This window comes from Oncorhynchus gorbuscha, linkage group LG21 (genome assembly GCF_021184085.1).
Source record: "Oncorhynchus gorbuscha isolate QuinsamMale2020 ecotype Even-year linkage group LG21, OgorEven_v1.0, whole genome shotgun sequence".
In the NCBI taxonomy this organism is placed as follows: Eukaryota; Metazoa; Chordata; class Actinopteri; order Salmoniformes; family Salmonidae; genus Oncorhynchus; species Oncorhynchus gorbuscha.
In genome coordinates, this window is record NC_060193.1 from 59,153,810 (window position 1) to 59,166,967 (window position 13,158).

General features: G+C 42.0%; 1 protein-coding gene across 2 annotated transcripts in view; it reads right to left on the reverse strand.

Annotated features, from left to right (window-relative positions):
* LOC124008695 (filamin A-interacting protein 1-like) overlaps positions 1-13,158 on the reverse strand; it is an 82,698-nt gene that overhangs the window by 48,070 nt on the left and 21,470 nt on the right. Inside the window, exon 1 of one of the 2 annotated variants that reach the window (XM_046320199.1) lies at positions 5,543-5,558. The exons of the other annotated variant lie outside the window; for it this stretch is intronic. The gene's annotated coding sequence lies outside the window, so the exon portion shown is untranslated. Of the gene's footprint in view, positions 1-5,542; positions 5,559-13,158 lie in introns of those variants that run through there. 2 annotated transcript variants of the gene reach the window in all.

Genomic DNA, 13,158 nt, shown 5'->3' on the forward strand with positions numbered 1-13,158 from the left:
CCTTTGACCAGAGCCCAATAGGCCCCGGTCAAAAGTAGTGCAACACATAGGGAATAGGTTACAATTTGGGAAGCAAACACAGTCATTGTGTCAAACCGGCTCAGGCCCTTTCACATCTCATTGTCTCAGTCTTCTACAGGTCCACAATAGGAGCAGGATCACAGCCAAAAGGGGATGTAATGATAAACAGCACTTCATACTGTTTGCAGAGGATTAGCTATTGCTTTGGCAGAGAGGACATTACCATATGCACGCAACATGGATTCATGCTTGTGCATGTCTATAGGCCTATACCTTGCATTTTAAGTAATATCAGCGCACACACACACACACACACACACACACACACACACACACACACACACACACACACACACACACACACACACACACACACACACACACACACACACACACACACACACACACACACACACACACACACACACACACACACACACACACACACGATACTACCTTGTACAGGTAGGTACTGTAGATACTGCCTCTATAGCCAGTACACAAAGCTTGTCTGAAAGAACTGTAACATATCTGTAACATACTTGTAACACAGTCATCATTCCTCAACACAGACGTTTGACAAGTATCCTGAAATGCTGATGTGATTATTACCAGAGTAATGACCTAGGAAAGAGTGCTGTGAGTTTGGGGGGATGTGCGGTTGGGTTTATAAGGCTGCACTGTGCCCTCGGCTTGATGAGGTCACAGACCTGGCAGAACTTACTGAATGGAAACAAAGTTTGTCAAAGGCGCCTAACCTTTACATTGATGCCTTGCCTGCCTCTCACTCTCTCTCTGACGTGCTTAATCATCCAAAGTAATAGCTCTCTCTCTCTCTCTCTCTCTCTCTCTCTCTCTCTCTCTCTCTCTCTCTCTCTCTCTCTCTCTCTCTCTCTCTCTCTCTCTCTCTCTCTCTCTCTCTCTCTCTCTCTCTCTCTCTCTCTCTCTCTCTCTCTCTCTCTCTCTCTCTCTCTCTCTCTCTCTCTCTCTCTCTCTCTCTCTACAGGAGCTGCTGCTTGTAATTCAGACTGTAGTCTGCTCTTACATACAGTTGAAGTCGGAGGTTTACATACACTTTACACAGGTTGGAGTCTCGTTTTTCAACCACTCCACAAATGTCTTGTTAACAAACTATAGTTTTGGCAAGTTGGTTAGAACATCTACTTCGTGCATGACACAAGTAATTTTTCCAACAATTGTTTACAGACAGATTATTTCACTTATAATTCACTGTATCATAATTCCAGTGGGTCAGAAGTTTACATACATTAAATTGACTGTGCCTTTAAAGAGCTTGGAACATTCCAGAAAATGATGTAATGGCTTTAGGAGCTTCTGATAGGCTAATTGACATAATTTCAGTCAATTGGAGGTGTACCCGTGGATGTATTTCAAGGCCTCCCTTCAAACTCAGTGCCTCTGCTTGACATCATGGGAAAATCAAAAGAAATCAGCCAAGACCTCAGAAAATTGTAGATCTCCACAAGTCTGGTTCATCCTTGGGAGCAATTTCCAAATGCCTGAAGGTATCACATTCATCTGTACAAACAATAGTACGTACGTATAAACACCATGGGACCACACAGCTGTCATACGGCTCAGGAAGGAGACAAGTTCTGTCTCCTAGAGATGAACGTACTTTGGTGCGAAAAGTTCAAATCAATCCCAGAACAACAGCAAAGGACCCTGCGAAGATGCTGGAGGAAACAGGTACAAAAGTATCTACAGTAAAACAAGTCCTATATCGACATAACCTGAAAGGCCGCTCAGCAAGGAAAAAGCCACTGCTCCAAAACCGCCATAAAAAAGCCAGACTGCAGTTTGCAACTGCACATGGGGACAAAGATTGTACTTTTATGAGAAATCCTCTGGTCCTCTGGTCTGATGAAACAAAAATAGAACTGTTTGGCCATGATGACCATCGTTATGTTAGGAGGAAAAAGGGGGAGGCTTGCAAGCCGAAGAACACCATCCCAACCGTGATGCACAGGGGTGGCAGAATCATGTTGTGGGGTTACTTTGCTGCAGGAAGGACTGGTGCACTTCACAAAACAGATGGCATCATGAGGTAGGAAAATGATGTGGATATATTGAAGCAACATCTCACGACATCAGTCAGGAAGTTAAAGCTTGGTCGCAAATCCAAGGTTTTCCAAATGGACAATGACCGCAAGCATACTTCCAAAAGTTGTGGCCAAATGGCTTAAGGACAACAGTGGTATTGGAGGGCCATCACAAAGCCCTGACCTGTTTTTTTTTTTCCCCACCTTTATTTAACCAGGTAGGCAAGTTGTGAACACCTTTATTTAACCAGGTAGGCAAGTTGTGAACACCTTTATTTAACCAGGTAGGCAAGTTGTGAACACCTTTATTTAACCAGGTAGGCAAGTTGTGAACACCTTTATTTAACCAGGTAGGCAAGTTGTGAACACCTTTATTTAACCAGGTAGGCAAGTTGTGAACACCTTTATTTAACCAGGTAGGCAAGTTGAGAACAAGTTCTCATTTACAATTGCGACCTGGCCAAGATAAAGCAAAGCAGTTTGACACATACAACGACACAGAGTTACCCATGGAGTAAAACAAACATACAGTCAATAATACAGGAGAAACAAGTCTATATACGATGTGAGCAAATGAGGTGAGAAGGGAGGTAAAGGCAAAAAAAAAGGCCATGGTGGCAAAGTAAATACAATACAGCAAGTAAAACACTGGAATGTTAGATTTGCAGTGGAAGAATGTGCAAAGTAGAAATAAAAATAATGGGGTGCAAAGGAGCAAAATAAATAAATACAGTAGGGAAAGAGGTAGTTGTTTTGGGCTAAATTATAGGTGGGCTATGTACAGGTGCAGTAATCTGTGAGCTGCTCTGACAGCTGGTGCCAGCCAACGAGAGCGTACAGGTCGCAATGGTGGGTAGTACTGTATATGGGGCTTTGGTGACAAAACGGATGGCACTGTGATAGACTGCATCCAATTTGTTGAGTAGGGTATTGAAGGCTATTTTGTAAATGACATCGCCGAAGTCGAGGACTGGTAGGATGGTCAGTTTTACAATGGTATGTTTGGCAGCATGAGTGAAGGATGCTTTGTTGTGAAATAGGAAGCCAATTCTAGATTTAACTTTGGATTGGAGATGTTTGATGTGGGTCTGGAAGGAGAGATTACAGTCTAACCAGACACCTAGGTATTTGTAGTTGTCCACGTACTCTAAGTCAGAGCCGTCCAGAGTAGTGTTGTTGGACAGGCGGGCGGTGCAGGCAGCGATCGGTTGAAGAGCATGCATTTAGTTTTACTTGTATTTTAGAGCAATTGGAGGCCACGGAAGGAGAGTTGTATAGCATTGAAGCTTGCCTGGAGGGTTGTTAACATAGTGTCCAAAGAAGGGCCAGAAGTATACAGAATGGTGTCGTCTGCATAGAGGTGGATCAGAGACCCACCAGCAGCAAGAGAAACATTATTGATGTATACAGAGAAGAGAGTCGGTCCAAGAATTGAACCCTGTGCCACCCCCATAGAGACTGCCAGAAGTGCGGACAACAGACCGTCCGATTTGACACACTGAACTCTATCAGAGAAGTAGTTGGTGAACCAGGCGAGGCAATCATTTGAGAAACCAAGGCTGTCGTGTCTGCCGATGAGGATGTGGTGATTGACAGAGTTGAAAGCCTTGGCCAGATCAATGAATATGGCTGCACAGTTTTTTATTGATGGTGGTTAAGATATAGTTTAAGACCTTGAGCGTGGCTGAGGTGCACCCATGACCAGCTCTGAAACCAGATTGCATAGTAGAGAGGGTGTGGTGAGATTCGAAACGGTAATCGGTAATCTGTTTGTTGACTTGGCTTTCGAAGACCTTAGAAAGGCAGGGTAGGATAGATATAGGTCTGTAGCAGTTTTGGTCAAGAGTGTGTCCCCCTTTGAAGAGGGGGATGACCGCAGCTGCTTTCCAATCTTTGGGAATCTCAGACGACACGAAGGAGAGGTTGAACAGGCTGGTAATAGGGGTGGCAACAGTTTTCGCAGATAATTTTAGAAAGAAAGGGTCCAGATTGTCTAGCCCGGCTGATTTGTGGGGGTCCAGATTTTGCAGCTCTTTCAGAACCTCAGCTGACTGGATTTGGGAGAATGAGAAATGGGGAAGGCTTGGGCGAGTTGCTGTGGGGGGTGCAGTGCTGTTGACCGGAGTAGGGGTAGCCAGGTGGAAAGCATGGCCAGCCGTAGAAAAACGTTTATTGAAATTCTCAATTATAGTGGATTTATCAGTGGTGACAGTGTTTCCTATCTTCAGTGCAGTGGGCAACTGGGAGGAGGTGTTATTTTTCTCCATGGACTTTACAGTGTCCCAGAACTTTTTTGAGTTAGTGTTGCAGGAAGCAAATTTCTGCTAGAAAAAGCTAGCCTTGACTTTTACATTTAACATTTACATTTAAGTCATTTAGCAGACGCTCTTATCCAGAGCGACTTACAAATTGGTGCATTCACCTTATGACATCCAGTGGAACAGCCACTTTACAATAGTGCATCTAAATATTTTAAGGGGGGGGAGGGGGGGGTGAGAAGGATTACTTTATCCTATCCTAGGTATTCCTTAAAGAGGTGGGGTTTCAGGTGTCTCCGGAAGGTGGTGATTGACTCCGCTGTCCTGGCATCGTGAGGGAGTTTGTTCCACCATTGCCTGCCTGTGTATATGGTAATGGTTTCTAGCTTCCCTGAAAAGCTGCATATCACGGGGGCTGTTCGATGCTAATGCAGAACGCCATTGGATGTTTTTGTGTTGGTTAAGGGCAGTCAGGTCTGGGGAGAACCAAGGGCTATATCTGTTCCTGGTTCTAAATTTCTTGAATGGGGCATGCTTATTTAGGAAGGCATTTAAAGAAAATAACCAGGCATCCTCTACTGACGGGATGAGATCAATATCCTTCCAGGATACCCCGGCCAGGTCGATTAGAAAGGCCTGCTCGCTGAAGTGTTTCAGGGAGCGTTTGACAGTGATGTGTGGGCAGAACTGAAAAAGCGTGTGCAAGCAAGGAGGCCTACAAACCTGACTTAGTTCAAAATTCACCCAACTTATGCTACCCGAAACATTTGACCCAAGTGAAACAATTTAAAGACAATGCTACCAAATACTAATTGAGTGTATGTAAACTTCTGACCCACTGGAAATGTGATAAAATAAAAGCTGAAATAAATCATTCTCTCTACTATTATTCTGACATTTCACATTCTTAAAATTGAGTTTACATGTATTTGGTTAAGGTGTATGTAAACTTCAACTGTACATTCCTTGGTGACAATTAAATCTTGACGATTATACGCGACACACATAGTGGTCCTGGCAGACAAAACCCATCCTCCCACAAAACCTCTCTGCTCTCCAGACCCTGGCTGTGGGCCCTGTCCCACATGGACCCACACCACCTGAAACCCTTGTTTGAGTAACGCAGACGGATATTGTATTTCAAGCCCACTCTACACATTCCACAGACCGCAATGTATTTACCATGAACTTATTTCTTACCAGAAGTCAGTCCATGGTCTTTAAAATGAGTATTTTCTGTCCCGGTATACAGATAGGGTTATGGCGATGACTTCACTTTACGTTCGTGGGGAGGAGGGTTGGCGGGACGGGGGAATGAAGGAGTGGGGAGGCTGTTAAACAGAGAGGTCGAAAGGTGAGGATGCAGGTGTGCTTTTAACACACTCTCTTTTTCCCCTGCACACACTTACAAACACACACACACATAGTATGCACACACACGTATGCAATGCACATACCAAGATGCACACAGACAATTAGACAATTTCCACTTAGATCACTGAGATTCTCTTGATCTGTATTTGTCTCTTTCATAATAATAATTTGTTTTTTTGGATCAGACATGATGTATTTTAGCACAATTTCCATAAAACTCTCATTACCGTAACAGTTTTCAAAGTCCAAAAAAGATAGAAACAAAGGGCTGTTCGAAAATAAGAACCTCATCCTGAAAGCATATAAGCAAAAAACATGTCCTTAACTAAGGACTAACTAACTAACTAACTTACTCCTCTAGATGACGCATTGTGGGGGAATAACACTTTATTGAAAAACTGATTGGAGATTTTACAGGAATTTGAAAAAGTGTTACGGTAATGAGACATGTTCACAAAACGCTGTGTTTGTATGTAATAAATACTATAGTTTTATGTATACTTCAGCTAGTATACAGTACCTTTATGATTTATAAACAAACTACAGCAACGTATTTGGTGTTTTATTGAAATAAATTAGCTATAGCTATAGGCTAGACTCTAATCCCTCTGTTTAGATATCTGATCATATAGGTTACCCTTTAATCCATCTGTTTAGATATCTGATCATATAGGCTACCCTCTAATCCATCTGTTTAGATATCTGATCATATAGGTTACCCTCTAATCTCTCTGTTTAGATATCTGATCATATAGGTTACCCTTTAATCCATCTGTTTAGATATCTGATCATATAGGCTACCCTTTAATCCATCTGTTTAGATATCTAGCTATAGGTTACCCTCTAATCCCTCTGTTTAGATATCTGATCATATAGGTTACCCTCTAATCCCTCTGTTTAGATATCCGGTGCTATAGGTTACCCTTTAATCCATCTGTTTAGATATCTGATCATATAGGCTACCCTCTAATCCATCTGTTTAGATATCTGATCATATAGGTTACCCTTTAATCCATCTGTTTAGATATCTGATCATATAGGTTACCCTCTAATCCATCTGTTTAGATATCTAGCTATAGGTTACCCTCTAATCCCTCTGTTTAGATATCTGATCATATAGGTTACCCTCTAATCCATCTGTTTAGATATCTGATCATATAGGTTACCCTCTAATCCATCTGTTTAGATATCTGATCATATAGGCTACCCTGTTTAGATATCTAATCCAATCTGTTTAGATATCTGATCATATAGGCTACCCTCTAATCCATCTGTTTAGATATCTGATCATATAGGCTACCCTCTAATCTCTCTGTTTAGATATCTGATCATATAGGTTACCCTTTAATCCATCTGTTTAGATATCTGATCATATAGGCTACCCTTTAATCCATCTGTTTAGATATCTAGCTATAGGTTACCCTCTAATCCCTCTGTTTAGATATCTGATCATATAGGTTACCCTCTAATCCCTCTGTTTAGATATCCGGTGCTATAGGTTACCCTTTAATCCATCTGTTTAGATATCTGATCATAGAGGCTACCCTCTAATCCATCTGTTTAGATATCTGATCATATAGGTTACCCTTTAATCCATCTGTTTAGATATCTGATCATATAGGTTACCCTCTAATCCATCTGTTTAGATATCTGATCATATAGGTTACCCTCTAATCCATCTGTTTAGATATCTAGCTATAGGTTACCCTCTAATCCCTCTGTTTAGATATCTGATCATATATCTGATCATATAGTTATCCTCTAATCCATCTGTTTAGATATCTGATCATATAGGTTACCCTCTAATCCATCTGTTTAGATATCTGATCATATAGGCTACCCTCTAATCCATCTGTTTAGATATCTGATCATATATGCTACCCTCTAATCCATCTGTTTAGATATCTGATCATATATGCTACCCTCTAATCCCTCTGTTTAGATATCTGATCATATAGGTTACCCTCTAATCCCTCTGTTTAGATATCTGATCATATAGGTTACCCTCTAATCCCTCTGTTTAGATATCTAGCTATAGGCTACCCTCTAATCCCTCTGTTTAGATATCTGATCATATAGGTTACCCTCTAATCCATCTGTTTAGATATCTGATCATATAGGCTACCATCTAATCCCTCTGTTTAGATATCTAGCTAGAGGCTACCCTCTAATCCATCTGTTTAGATATCTGATCATTTAGGTTACCCTCTAAATCCCTCTGTTTAGATATCTAACTATAGGCTACCCTCTAATCCATCTGTTTAGATATCTGATCATATAGGCTACCCTCTAATCCCTCTGTTTAGATATCTGATCATATAGGTTACCCTCTAATCCCTCTGTTTAGATATCTAGCTATAGGCTACCCTCTAATCCCTCTGTTTAGATATCTGATCATATAGGCTACCCTCTAATCCCTCTGTTTAGATATCTGATCATATAGGTTACCCTCTAATCCATCTGTTTAGATATCTAGCTATAGGCTACCCTCTAATCCATCTGTTTAGATATCTGATCATATAGGTTACTACCCTCTAATCCCTCTGTTTAGATATCTAGCTAGATATCTGGGTTATCTACCCTGTTTAGATATCTAATCCATCTGTTTAGATATCTAGGCTAGATATCTAGCTATAGGCTACCCTCTAATCCATCTGTTTAGATATCTGATCATATAGGTTAACCCTCTGTTTAGATATCTGATCTCCTCTAATCCCTCTGTTTAGATATCTAGCTAGAGGCTACCCTCTAATCCATCTGTTTAGATATCTGATCATATAGGTTATCCTCTAATCCCTCTGTTTAGATATCTAGCTATAGGCTACCCTCTAATCCATCTGTTTAGATATCTGATCATAGAGGCCTAATCCCTCTGAATCCATCTGTTTAGATATCTGATCATATATGCTACCCTCTAATCCCTCTGTTTAGATATCTGATCATAACCCCTCTGTTTAGATATCTGATCATATAGGCTACCCTCTAATCCCTCTGTTTAGATATCTAACTATAGGCTGCCCTCTTTATTTAACTTGGCAAGTCAGTTAAGAACAAATTCTTATTTTCAATGACGGCCTAGGAACAGTGGGTTAACTGCCTGTTCAGGGGCAGAACAACAGATTTGTACCTTATTAGCTCGGGGGTTTGAACTTGTAACCTTCCGGTTTACTAGTCCAACGCTCTAACCACTAGGCTTCCCTGCCGCACCATCTGTTTAGATATCCATTGCAATAGGTTACCCTCTATATATCACTAGCCACTTTAAACAATGCTACCTTATATAATGTTACTTACCCTACATTATTCATCTCATATGCATACGTATATACTGTACTCTATATCATCGACTGCATCCTTATGTAATACATGTATCACTAGCCACTTTAACTATGCCACTTTGTTTACTTTGTCTACATACTCATCTCATCATACTGTACTCGATACCATCTATGTATGCTGCCCTGTACCATATATTCATATATCCTTATGTACATATTCTTTATCCCCTCTGTGTGACAGTATTTTGCTTGCCCTTGTTGGTTATTACTCATTGTCAACTTCACAAGCATATCCACTATGTAACATATTCTTTATCCCCAATTTGATTTGATTTATTCTCTCTGTTTAGATATCCATTGACAGTAGTTTTGTAGTTGTTAGTTAGATTATCTTGCAATAGGTTACCCTTACTGCATTGTCTCTGGAACTAATAGGTTACCCTCTAAGCATTTTAGATATCCATTGCATTAACATCTGCTAACCATGTTTAGATATCCATTGCAATAGACAAATACAATGTTTAGATATCCATTGCAATAGGTTACCCTCTATTCTCTGTTTAGATATCCATTGCAATAGATTACCCTCTATTATCTCTGTTTAGATATCTATTGCAATAGGTTACCCTCTATTCTCTCTGTTTAGATATCCATTGCAATAGGTTACCCTCTATTCTCTCTGTTTAGATATCCATTGCTATAATCTGATCATATATGCTACCCTCTAATCCATCTGTTTAGATATCTGATCATATAGGTTACCCTCTAATCCATCTGTTTAGATATCTGATCATATAGGCTACCCTCTAATCCCTCTGTTTAGATATCTGATCATATAGGTTACCCTCTAAATCCATCTGTTTAGATATCTAGCTATAGGTTACCCTCTAATCCATCTGTTTAGATATCTGATCATATAGGCTAGTCTCTAATCCATCTCTGTTTAGATATCTGATCATATAGGCTAGTCTCTAATCCCTCTGTTTAGGTAACAATCACCACAGTCAAGATATCTGATCCTGTTTAAATCTAACTAAACCCTCTAATCCATCTGTTTAGATATGTCAAACTCATTCCACAGAGGACTGAGTGTCCTGAAATCTCTAAAACACAGTTGTCAAACTCATTCCACAGAGGACTGAGTGTCTGCGTGTTTTCGCTCCTCCCTTGTACATGATTGATGAATTAAGGTCATTATTTAATAAGGAACTCCCCACACCTTGTTGTCTAGGTCTTAATTGAAAGAGGAAACCAAAAACCAGCAGACACTAGGCCCTCCATGGAATGAGTTTGACACCCCTGATCTAGGGGTGTCAGCTGATGGACACATTGATACATCCAACACACAGAGTTACATCACTTTTATCAGCCATTTCAGCACTTGCATTTGTACTCTTTAATTGTACATTCCAGTGTTCTATTTCCATAGTGTAGGCTATAACATTTTTCTCAGGAAACATGATCAGGAACTAGAGAGGTCAAAGAATAGGACAGACAGTATGGTATGCAACAACACAATGTACTGTAAGTCTAGGAAAGAGAGCACTAGAAAGTCACTGCGATGTAAAACCAGATCGCATTACTCTTCTCCTCTCCCTCTCCTTCAGACTCAGAGCATTGTGTAAGAAGACTGAATGCAGGCAGGGGTGGATAAATAATAATTCACAGTCAGTTGTTCAACTATGTATTCGTAGATGACCTTTTTGTGCAATGATTTACGAGAGCTATCTCTTATTTGTTACTGGATGTTATCCCTCCAGTCTAAATGCCGGAGGTAACAGATTCCCATCCTCAGTTTGTTAAGACTGTAAGTATTCTCTGCTTCACGTAGTATTTTTGTTTATCACAATGGGACAATGGGAGATTCATCCCTGTCTATCCTCTCTGACTTGACCTATGCACTGACACAGACAAACACAGACACCGGTGTGTGTACGTTGTGGTCTCCTAGTGTGATACAGGACAGTTAGCAGCCAAGGTCTAACCTAGTGATACAGTACAGTTAGCAGGTGATGTGTAACTTAGTTATACAGGACAGTTAGCAGCCAATGTGTAACCTAGTGATACAGTACAGTTAGCAGCCGATGTGTAACCTAGTGATACAGTACAGTTAGCAGCCGCGGCGTAACCTAGTGATACAGGACAGTTAGCAGCCGCGGCGTAACCTAGCGATACAGGACAGTTAGCAGCCGCCGCGTAACCTAGTGATACAGGACAGTTAGCAGCCGATGTGTAACTTAGTTATACAGGACAGTTAGCAGCCGATGTGTAACCTGGTGATACAGGACAGTTAGCAGCCGAGGTATAACCTAGTTATACAGGACAGTTAGCAGCCGCGGCGTAACCTAGTGATACAGGACAGTTAGCAGCCGATGTGTAACCTGGTGATACAGTACAGTTAGCAGCCGATGTGTAATCTAGTGATACAGGACAGTTAGCAGCCGAGGTATAACCTAGTGATACAGGACAGTTAGCAGCCGCGGCGTAACCTAGCGATACAGGACAGTTAGCAGCCGCCGCGTAACCTAGTGATACAGGACAGTTAGCAGCCGATGTGTAACTTAGTTATACAGGACAGTTAGCAGCCGATGTGTAACCTGGTGATACAGGACAGTTAGCAGCCGAAGTATAACCTAGTGATACAGGACAGTTAGCAGCCGAGGTTTAACGTAGTGATACAGGACAGTTAGCAGCCGCGGCGTAACCTAGTGACACAGGACAGTTAGCAGCCGATGTGTAACCTAGTGATACAGTACAGTTAGCAGCCGAGGTATAACCTAGTGATACAGGACAGTTAGCAGCCGAGGTATAACGTAGTGATACAGGACAGTTAGCAGCCGCGGCGTAACCTAGTGATACAGGACAGTTAGCAGCCGCGGCGTAACCTAGTGATACAGGACAGTTAGCAGCCAATGTGTAACTTAGTGATACAGGACAGTTAGCAGCCGTGGCGTAACCTAGTGATACAGAACAGTTAGCAGCCGCCGCGTAACCTAGTGATAGAGGACAGTTAGAGCCGCCGCATAACCTAGTGATACAGGACAGTTAGCAGCCGCCGCGTAACCTAGTGATACAGGACAGTTAGCAGCCGATGTGTAACTTAGTTATACAGGACAGTTAGCAGCCGATGTGTAACCTGGTGATACAGGACAGTTAGCAGCCGAGGTATAACCTAGTTATACAGGACAGTTAGCAGCCGCGGCGTAAACTAGTGATACAGGACAGTTAGCAGCCGATGTGTAACCTGGTGATACAGTACAGTTAGCAGCCGATGTGTAACCTAGTGATACAGGACAGTTAGCAGCCGAGGTGTATCTTAGTGATACAGTACAGTTAGCAGCCGATGTGTAACTTAGTTATACAGGACAGTTAGCAGCCGATGTGTAACCTAGTGATACAGTACAGTTAGCAGCCGAGGTATAACCTAGTGATACAGGACAGTTAGCAGCCGAGGTATAACGTAGTGATACAGGACAGTTAGCAACCGCGGCGTAACCTAGTGATACAGGACAGTTAGCAGCCGCGGCGTAACCTAGTGATACAGGACAGTTAGCAGCCAATGTGTAACTTAGTGATACAGGACAGTTAGCAGCCGCGGCGTAACCTAGTGATACAGGACAGTTAGCAGCCGATGTGTAACTTATTTATACCGGACAGTTAGCAGCCGATGTGTAACCTAGTGATACAGGACAGAAAGCAGCCGATGTGTAACCTGGTGATACAGGACAGTTAGCAGCCGATGTGTAACTTAGTGATACAGGACAGTTAGCAGCCGCGGCGTAACCTAGTGATACAGAACAGTTAGCAGCCGCCGCGTAACCTAGTGATAGAGGACAGTTAGAGCCGCCGCATAACCTAGTGATACAGGACAGTTAGCAGCCGCCGCGTAACCTAGTGATACAGGACAGTTAGCAGCCGATGTGTAACCTGGTGATACAGTACAGTTAGCAGCCGATGTGTAACCTAGTGATACAGGACAGTTAGCAGCCGAGGTCTATCTTAGTGATACAGTACAGTTAGCAGCCGATGTGTAACTTAGTTATACAGGACAGTTAGCAGCCGATGTGTAACCTGGTCATACAGTACAGTTAGCAGCCGATGTGTAACCTAGTGATACAGGACAGTTAGCAGCCGAGGTCTATCTTAGTGATACAGTACAGTTAG